Genomic DNA, 11111 nt, shown 5'->3' with positions numbered 1-11111 from the left:
CAATCGTGCATTTTAATCAAAAATACTAAAACATAAAATATAACAGTACAGTAGCATATATAACACTGGGGAACAATTTTAAACACATTTTTTGTTGACTTAAATTTTTAAGCGTATTTACATTAAAATGCTGATTTTGAAAGTACAGTTAGTTTTCTTTCATAAAGTCAGTTTTTTTTTCTCTACTGCTTATTTTAAATGTGATTACTGTGGCGTGGATTTGTATAGGCTATACGCAAGACAGTGTGGTCAGAGGTTGTGCACTGCTCTACGTAGTGAATAAGCAAAATTTCTTTTTCTACTTACACACGTGTTTCCTTTCTTTCAGATCATGTCTGGCTCTGCTGTTTCTCGTAGTAAGTGCCTAAACAACCCTGAATCATTTTGTTATATCTGTGGCAGTTTTATCATTCCCAGTAAAAGGGCGAACATCAGCACATTTGTAGAGCAAGCCTTTTTGGCTTATTTCAAAGTTAAACTTGGTGATCAAGATAAGTCTTGGGCCCCTCATAAGGTGTGCAAACAGTGTATCGAGGGTTTAGGAATGTGGACAAAGGGAACACGTGATAAGATGCCATTTGGTACCCCTATGGTTTGGCGAGAGCCAGGAAATCATTTTCAGTGACTGTTACTTTTTTATAGTGAAAACTTCAGGATAAAACAAGAAAAATAATTGTAACATAGAGTATCCTAGTCTACCATCGGCTATACGCCCAGTGGCTCATTCAGATCCCATTGCCGGTTTTTGTTACACTACCCTCTCTTGAAGAACATGATTATGGTGTTGAACTAGTTGACAACAATAATGAAGAGTACTTTAGAACTGATAGTGGCTTTGTGTATTGCCATAACATACCTGGTTTATTGGAGGAATTGTGAATACCAATCTATAACTCAACTGAATAATATATTCCCGCCTCTGCTAAGTCTAAAAAAAAAAAAAAAAAAAAAAAAAAGTTTAAATACCAAAATAAGCTACATTTACCCTCAGTGCATAAATGTGTCCCCCATTGTTCACTGTAAGGTAACACTCAGATTAAAGATATTTATTGGAAGAAAAAAAAAGTGCAGAGAGCAGCACAGTAATTTTCTGCTTTCTAATCATATCAACATTGACTTAACTGACAACCTAGGCTCTGCCATAGACTACATGAGGCCTATAGCAAGCTAATCTTTTGACCTCTATTTGAAAATCCATTTATTGATGCATTAAAAACACAGGGCTATATGAACGTGCGTCAGCTGGGTAGGGGGCAAGCTGTAGCCAGAAGGTCAATACATGGACCTATACTAAAAAAGAATTAGTGAAGTTAGAGCTCACCCCAGTAGAGCCGGCAGGCTGATGTCACCATCATGTCATTCCATACAAAACCCAGCTTGAGCAGCTGTCTGATAAATCAAAAAGGGTTTCCTATTTAATGGTAGGTGTTTATCACATTTTTTTCTGAAACATTAAAGAAGAAATACCATTTTTATTAAACCAGCCCCTCCACCTCCAGGACAACCACTTCTAAATCGGTGCTTAAATCATCCTGGTAGGAAGCCCTTGAATTTGAAAGGTTTCCCATTCATGCATTTAGTTTTGAACTATATTAACACCCACTCTATGAACCTCTACATAACTATCAAGTAGAGAGCTTAAATTGTGAGTACCTCAAATGACAGCTCCCAAGAGAACTTCAAATGGCTGGTTAGCAGAAAGATCATAGACAGCCAGCCTGGCCTTCTTACCATTGTTCTCAATGAGGAACTGATTGGGGTTCCAGTTGGAATCCAGTGTCATTGGGTTTTCAAAGTTCCAGGTGATTGATGTATTCCAGAGAGTTTCTCCTGGGCTTCAAGGTCATCTGGATGCTCTGTTGCTTTGACCTGGGTAGTGTTCACATTCTTCCGGCTAGCTGGTCATCTAAAAGCCACAGAAAAAATTTTAGGAATTTATAATAGGTTTCTACAGGTGTAAAGATGACCATACACAGTTAGAAAAATGTAGAAGTTCAATATAAATTTAGATGAACAAAAGGACATTTAGATTGTAGACCTAACAGACAGTTGCTTGCGCAAGGTTTTAGCTAAATAAACTATTCAATTTACGTCAGATAGGTCTACAAAGTCATTAATGACAAATGTAGACTACTAAAAAAATGGCAGACATTACACAACAGTAACATGATCAAGGAATCCCACCCACAATGGGGACTGTTCAGCATAATTCACACTCCACAGAAACCAGGGTTCCTACAGACTTTTGTATGGGTTACCATTGTTTGAGGATACCTACATCAGTCTGCAGCAAACACTACATGTTAGAGCCAGCTGCAATGACCCCAATGATTTTTTTAGGGTATTATTCTAGCTACTAGCATGGCATTCATTACACTGGCCACCAATTTAACCTCCCAAGCAGTAAGCCTGTGGGTGAAAAAAAAAAAAAAATTAAGCCTTACGTAGGTCGATTGATATCTTCAGTGTCTTGCTATCCTCTGACTGCATGCTCTTCATTGATCTGTCCCACGGCGAGTGCACTGATGTTCCCCGGGAGTTCACAGTGACGTTGGTCATACAGCTGTCGCTAGGGGCGTGGCAGGAATTTCAAATTATTTTGTATTGCATTCGATACAAAATAAAACTGTATTGAATGCAATACACTGAATTTGTATGCCTAAAAGCAATACATTGTCTTTAATAATACTCTTTTTACTATAATATTATGGTATGAGTATAATAAAGTTTTGACACACAAAATCCTGTCAAGTTTATGACTAATTTTTTTAATTTATTATTTTGACATCATTTTGTGTTTCAAACTTTATTATACTGTAAAAAAAAAATTTCATTTAAGACAGTAAAAAAAAAAGTGTACGGCTTTTAGACATAAATCCAAACAGAAATGAACCACCTAGGAGGTTAAGAGGCTTTCAAACTGACCCCAAACACTTAGTTTATTAAGTCTTTCATACAAGAACAAAGTCATACTTCTTTAGGACCCAGATTCAGCACTATAGGCTTTCATGTACGATTTAGGTGAACCAACACAAGCTGAGGCTATGATGAGCATCAAGTCAGATTACAGATAATAAAATTCTTACCTGCTGTTCTTAGATTGTTGGTAGTCTTCTCACAAATATTACCAACTTCAAAAGGTGGCTTTCAGATGCCTAGGTCAAGATTTATGTATCATGCAACTGGAATATCCACACAGCATTTAATTCTTAAAAAACAAAAAGGCACTAAACTTAAAAGCATTGAACCTCACAGACTGAAACATCAGCACAGTGGGCCCCTGTGCAGAACTGACTTGATGTCCAAACAAATGAGTTTATCCTTTTCCACATCCCTGTACTCAGGACCATAATTCAAATTAAAGGCAATATATCTGCCTGGTGTGCAGGACTGGAGCAAAACTCTGGCCAGCCACCTTCTAGGCGATATCCTCAATAAGGTTTTAAGGAATACCCAGAGGGAAACCTCATTGCTCATCATTTTGGGCATCTTACGGCATATGGTTAATTCAAACGACAAATCTTTTGAAGACACACTGCATCAATGGCATCCAAACACGGCCTATGAATGAATTGTGTCTCATTAGTTCTCATTGATATCTCATTCATATCTTTATTTTGGAAATAAGCACTGGATTAATAAACATTTGTCTGTGGGAACTACTACCTGTGGCAAGGTAATGTTGGTTGTAATGTTTAAGTTTTTATAAAATGGTTATTAACAGTTACTGAACACTCATGACTCCACCCTATTTGTCATAACGGGAGACTTCAATCCTTTGTCTATTGTGGCAGTAGATTGAAAATCTAAACAATTTGACTTTCCACTCCTTTAAATCTACCACAAGCTTAATGCCTCAAGAAACTTTCCCACTGGACAGGGCTACACACACACACACAATCATTGGTTCATCATGCACCATCTTGATTGAAAAGCTATTGGCGAGCCCAGATCTGCATTTGAGACATCAAGCCACAGTTCATCCGTTTGTTATAATAGACCACTCACCATTACCTATACTTGGCCAAGAACACCTGTTCCGATGTATTTTTTCTGGCAGTTACCTTGCTGCCTTATAATGACGAAGCCTTTCAACAATACCTTACACATTGGTGGAAAGATTATGCATGTCATAATCCTCTCATACTGGGAGGACAGCCAAAGCCATTCTTTTGGGGAATTATGGCCTATAACTCAGCATTGAAGTGTAAAACTTTACAAGAAAGTCACCAAGTACGTTCACAGACAACATTCTCTTCCAATATGACATTTGGGTGACAACATGGGAATTATATTCTTAAATCTTACACTCACATGGATGCTGAATTTTTCAAATTTGGAAACAAATTGGGCAAGCTACTGGCTCACCTGGCCATAATTGTTTTCTATACCGCATCACTTCCTATTGAAGATTTGGCAGAGAAGATCCATTATTCACCTAAGGATATTGCAGATACCTTGTCCCAGATGAAGAAGAATACAGTTAAGTGTGATTTGGGCAGATTTTCCTCAATTCAGTAAAACTACCATCATCCTAAGGATGATCTTTCATATCTAAACTCTGCTATTTCCTCAGATGAGGTGTCGAATGCTATCAACAGCTCTGTCAATACAATGGCCCCTGGGCCAAATTGCTTTAGCAGTGAATTTTACAAATACTTGGTAGAGAAAACAACAACCACTTGCTAAGGTTTACAGTTCAATATACTCCATTATCACGTACCTCCAAGGATCAGTTAGACCCCAGACCTTACTGGACTATATAATTTACCAGGATTTAAAAAATATCCTAATAATCATCGGACATTGCTTCCAGGTTTCATAGACCAGGCCCAGTCTGGCTTTGTACTTGGCAAAACACCTGCAAAGTGTGGCAACACCTGACAGTCATACTTTATAAGTTGGAGACCTACCACCTATCTGTAATTCTTCCCCAAATCTTAATAGAAAGGGATCAGTTTATATAAAATTATAGAGTAACTATGCCCATATGTTAAATTTCACTAATTTAAATAATTAAATATTAAAATATGTCTGTCCCCTACAGAGAAAAACTGAAACCTTATCCACTACCCACAGTCACTCATCAAGATCTCCTCTGCTAGGTATTTGCATGCATTCTACATTCCCAGTTAACTCCAATGGATACTGAGCATTAGACACTCCATAGGAACGAGCTGGAAATGCAGCTTACATGGAAGCGGCAATGAAAAACGTCTAGTGGCTGCACAATCCAGACAAGCTCAAAAAGCCCACATGCCTCTGGATCAAGAAAAGGAGAGAAGGCCATTAGAAACTCTGTGATAACTACATTGAATAAAACAAAACACCGTTGATAAGGTTCTCCTAGATTTAATGCAAATAACGGTTTATTTTGTTGAAAATGCAGTGAGCTGACATCTTTCAATGCTTTCAGCCAGCTGACTTGTTTCAAACCCATAACTGTTGCATTAAAAGAGGTCCAAGCACTGCATCTCATTACAAATTGGGTATTTTTGTTTCGGGTGTGGGAGAAAAAAAAAAAAATTATTTGATGTACATGGTTTTAATCCAGCTGTCAGATTGTCCCCAAATCTCTTTGAAACTGAATACCTACGTAATTACAGAAGAGGGTAGTGTAGTACAGTGACACCCTTAGTAGATACAGTACAGTGAGTGACATAACATGTGTTACCGGCAGGATTAGAAGGTGAAACTGATGCAGCAACTACCGGTACATCTTAGTACTGGTATATTGTAAAAAGTTTTTGTTGAATTTGGACACAATTTAAGCTAGGAATTTTAAAGCTTTTAAGGTTCATAAATGGCTATTCACGATTTCTTATTTCAGGGGTCACACATGCAAAGCTCTGGGTACATAAGGGCTCCTGTACTGCCACTCATCAAAATCTCTCCTAGGTATTTGCATGCACACTGCACTTCCAGCTCAGTCCAATGGATACTGAACATTGGACACTCGATTAGGATGAGCTGGAACGAGCTGGAAATGCAGCTTATATGGACCCGGCCGTGAAAAAGTGGCTGCATGGACCAGACAAAGCCAAACAAAATTTTTCTGGATCAAGAAAAGGAGAAAAGAGCATCAGAAATTACGAAATCAGTAGTTAAATTTTGGTTATCACAATGTAAATTAAGTTACGTCCTCTGAAGAACCAGGAGACCCAAACATCGAATAGGCTTACTCTGAATGTCAACTTACATTCTCCATAGCACACTGCACATCCAGGTGTTCCTTATGTATGGTCATCACCACATAATCCAGCAATTGCACAGCATGTACTGACTAGAACCCCAACCCACAGGATGTCCTTCATCCTAACACCACCAACAGCCACCTGGTCTCATATTGGGAGTGCATTTGGCTGAGATGTGGAGAAGCTGACTGCTGTAACAAGCGAGTAGATCACTGTCAGAGGGCTCTTTAGGAGGAAAGTTTTCTCATCTGACATGAATTGGTAGTAAGCCACTCTTACCTTTGGGCTGGAGTATTATTTAATAAAAGGATCAGTTTAGACTTCTCCATTCTGATCTGCTGTATGGTACATGTATTTGCATGCTTTGGAGTAATTCATTTACATGAACAGTTATGCAGTGAGAGATTCAGGGTCATTAAAATTGCTGCACGCCCATTGTTTTCTGGCATTATTGTGGATTGATCTACACCAATACAACTCATTAGAACAGCAAGGTGAGAATGGGCTCTAAATGTGAAGAATGTATATAATTTATACCATTTAGAGTAACTATGCAGGAAATATTTTATGGCAACCAAATAAACTTGCTGGAAAATGATAAAGGAACTAAATGCTGCTATTTTCTAAAGTCTGTGTTGGCTGCATCGGGAAAAGGTCTGGCTTCATTTGGCTGCTGATGGTTCCATTTCTAAGCCATCGTGTTTGTTAAAGTGTATGAAAACCTTACTGATAAACCTCTTATGTTGACAATTATATTCTGTTAAATATATCAATTATAGTATTTTCTTAAATATGCAAATACTTATTAATTTTGCTGGAAATGCAGTGAGCTGATATCTTTCAACGCGGTTTGCCAGTTGACTTATTTCACACCAGAACTGTGGTGTTGCATTGCTCAAGGAAAGCACAAAACAATAACATGCTAAAACCCATTGTTTCCAGCAACATCATACCTTGATGCACCGACTGAAAATAAAACAGGTTACATGTCAAAGGGGTCCAAGCTCTGCAACACAACACTTAACAGTGCACATGAGGGAATTACAGTATTTTTGTTTCTGCTGTTGGGGGGGGAAAAAAAAAAAAAAAAAAAAAAACACAATCATTAGTTGATGATTAATTTTTATAAGCATTAAACCCAATATCCATGGTGCAAATTCAGACATCAGATCACCCCAAGATTTATTTTGGAATTGATTAACTTCCTTGGTAACTGACAAGTGGGTGGTGTTCTACAGCTCTACCATGACACCCCTGTAGATACAGTAAAGTGAATGACATGAGTTACTGGCAGGATTAGAAGGTGAAAAAGGAAAAAAGGTAAACTGATGCAGCCACCACATCTTAGTACTGGTAAGCTGTAATGAGTTTTTGTTAAATTTGGACACTTTAAACCTTTTTTTAATGATCATAAATGGCTATTTGCCATTTCCTGCTTTAGGGCTCATACATGCAGATTAAGTGCATCTGTTCTGCCAGACACGGTTGTACTTCTCAGTATGAAAACCAATAACTCTCTGCTTTAAGGGCATCCCTGCCATTATTACCAGTAGGTGTGACCTTTTCATAAACACCTATATAAACGTTTTACATGAACCCACAAGCAGTAAGACTAACGGCTATATGCCAATAGATGACTAAATTAGTTTGAACACAGGTCATTGACACCACATTATTGAATATTAACACAACCTGACCATTTGCAAACACATTATGGACATTGATTGCCTACACCGAAAAGCTCCTCAAGTACAAAAACACAGATTTTTGGCCTTTACTTATAAACATTGTCTTTCTGTGATTTTTTTTTTTTGTATAGTATTAGACAACATGCACTTTATCCCCTGATGAAGCCGAATGTGTATGAGACATTAACACTTACCATCTTGATAGGGACTATACTGTACTAGCTAAACTACCATCTCTACATCAACCAGATAAGGCAGCAAATGTTCTTGAATAAGCCTTCCAAGAATACCTTACACATTGGTGGAAAGATTATGCTTATCATTATGAGCAGCACAAATCAGATCCTCTCCACCTTTACAGGAATTTCACCGATCATATCGACATGCTAGGCAAGCCTATGTGAAAAGGGTTTTGCATGGAACATTTGGGTGATGCAGCTTGAGAAAATTATAAGGGCAAGACACTGGCTCACCCGGCAAAGTGTTTTCTATGTCACAGCACGTTGTATCAAGGATTTGGCAGGGAAGATCAATTATTCATCCAAAGATATTTTGACCAATTCACACATCACTGTATTAATCTTTTGGATGGGATTCCTCTGGCACAGATTCTTTAATTCAGAGAAACTACCACACCCTTCTAAAGATGATCTTTTTATATCCAAACTTTACCATTTCCTCAGATGTGGTGTTGAATGCAATAAAAAGTTCTGCCAAAGCAAAGACCCGTGGAGCAGATGGTTTAAGAAAAAAATAAACCCACACTCCGGATCTTTCTGCCCTAAATTATTATTCAGGCGGTTTCTTTAAAAAAATCTCAGCTATCATCTGGCATCATTACTTCCAGGTTTGATGGCATATTAAAAATGAGTTTCAAATAGTTTCAATTCCCAGATGGCCTTCAGGATCTGCAGCATTATTTCCCCAAATTTATTTTGGCTTTTGCATTAAACTATCCTAAAAACTAATCCTTTTTAAAAGCCAGGGATTCTGAAGATCTGTGGCTCTGGGTATCTACATGCTAGATGAAGTTGACCCCATATAGTGTAACCCAGTGTTTCCCAACCTTTCTTAGTCGCGGCACATATTTTACAATTAGAAAAATCCCACGGAACACCACCAAAGAGTCAGACACGTAAGTTAGCTACCTGCTGCCATCTAGTGGAAGAGTTTTTTGGTTCTGCCTATCACTATACATCGCTGGTATAGACAAATGAAGACAAATTTTTTGCAGTAAATAAATCATTTTGGGACCAATTAACTGAAATTGGATAATTTCCCACGGTACACCCGAATATCTCTCAAGGCACACTAGTGTGCCGCAGAACAGCGGTTGAAAAACACTGGTGTAACCTACCCAAGAATTCACATCACTATGTAAACTCCTGGAATGTATGCAATTTTACATCCCCAATGGACCAAATTGTTGCAGAAAAAAATATTAGCATGATTTATCAATTTTGTTTTATGGTAAGATTAATCTGATGCCATCTTAATGCGTAGCCCTGGACCACCCAGGATAGGAGATTCTTTTACCGGGAAATTACCAGTATTCTAAATGAGATGTTTGGGAGCATAGGAATTACTGCACCCAGCAAATCATAACAGCATTAAAAAGATATCTGTACACAGAAGAAATAACACATTTATATAGTCAATATTAACAGCATAAATATTCAACATACAGGAATAGTATATGAACAAATAAACCCAACAAGAGTCCTGATCTAGTATATACACATGCAGAGCAAAGATACCTCCAGATATAGATTGCAGCAAAGTTCAGTTGCAGGGGCCCCTGAAGAGGAGCTCAGATGTGGCATCAGATGGAATCCCTTGGAGTCAGGATGGTGGTGATGAGCAGGTCCTCCAACAGGCCTGGAAGAGCTTGAAGAGTAGCTTGTCTCTAAAGGAGTCAGCAATGTGAAACTAGAATCTACTCTGCCACTGAGAAGTCTCTATCCTGCTGTTGCAACAGGACCTCTAGCTCTCTATGGGCCGTCAGTTGCCTAACCTATCTCTAGCCTATTTCGTTTAAAGGAACTCTTCCTTTAGTTACAGAGAAGAGGTTGATGTTCTATGGCACTACTGGGACAACCTTGTAGATATCATACAGTGAGTGACAATGTGTTATAGGCAGGATTAGAAAGTGAAAAGAGAAAAGCTTGAAAAACCGAGAGCTGACGCAGCCACCATCTTACAATTGGTTGAATTTAGACACTTTAAGCAACAGATTTTGAAGTTTATATCAATTGTCATACATGGCAACTTGCTCATTCCTTATTTTAGGGCTCATACATGCAGGCTCTGAGCTGCTTACACATGCCAGGAGTTAACATTTGTATTAGTGGCGCCTAACTCCTGATATGTTCAAGATGTCAATCCAAAGCTTCTGGATCAGCACTGGCAGAGCAAACTGAGACTTTACCCATTAAACACCATAATTCTCACACTAAAGACATATACATGTGTGTTCTCAACAAAACCTAAACCTCATCTATAGCCCACAGCCACTCATCAATATCTCCTCTGCTAGCCATTTGCATGCCCTATGCACTCCCAAGTCAGTCCAATGGATACTAAACACTGGACATTCCATTAGAATGACACAGGTTTGCAGATGACATGGAACTAGCAGAAAAACTAGAAGGAAGGAATTTTCAAAGAGACCACATGGCCCAAGCAATTCCACACAGATTTATCTGGATCAACAATAGGAGAGTGGAAGACATTAATGGATATCCAGAAATAGGCAGCAACCAAATACCTACAATGAACATGCACTTACCCTTTAAACAGTAGCCAGAAAAAGCAAAGACACTTAAAAACAAACTTACATAAAATCTTTTCTCTGGAGCAATCCCGCACATATCTAGGTTAACATGCATATTCTCCATTCCTCACTGCACATCTAGGTGTGCTATGTACAATCATAGAACCATGTACACCACCTATAGCACTAACAAACCACATTGTTCTCTTCATCCCAACACTTCCTTAAAAACAGGATGAGCCACCTGGTCTCATATATTGGGAGTGTTTGGTTCTGAACACCTGAGTCTGATTGCTGTTAACTCTTCCACAGATTGCTCAGTAACAAGCCAAGGAGCCATAGCCAGCATGTTTTCCATATTATATCACCTGTGTGTATGTCAGGGTTTTTTTTTCAGAGGTTTTCTCATCTGACATTAAGTGGTAGTATGTGGCCCTTATCGTTGGGCTGGAGCAT

At 38.4% G+C, this 11111-nt stretch overlaps 1 long non-coding RNA gene across 1 annotated transcript; it reads right to left on the bottom strand.

Moving 5' to 3' along the window:
* Positions 1–1321: 1321 nt before the first annotated feature.
* LOC140342899 (uncharacterized) lies at positions 1322–10825 on the bottom strand. Its single transcript, XR_011923204.1, has 3 exons — positions 10720–10825; positions 1732–1906; positions 1322–1444 (listed from the first exon to the last, which is right to left on the bottom strand). It is a non-coding gene; the product is annotated as an uncharacterized lncRNA (long non-coding RNA).
* Positions 10826–11111: the final 286 nt, after the last annotated feature.

Source organism: Pyxicephalus adspersus, chromosome 1 (assembly GCF_032062135.1).
Source record: "Pyxicephalus adspersus chromosome 1, UCB_Pads_2.0, whole genome shotgun sequence".
Taxonomy (NCBI): Eukaryota; Metazoa; Chordata; class Amphibia; order Anura; family Pyxicephalidae; genus Pyxicephalus; species Pyxicephalus adspersus.
Note: the sequence above shows the minus strand (reverse complement) of the source record. Positions and strands in the feature narration are given on the sequence as shown.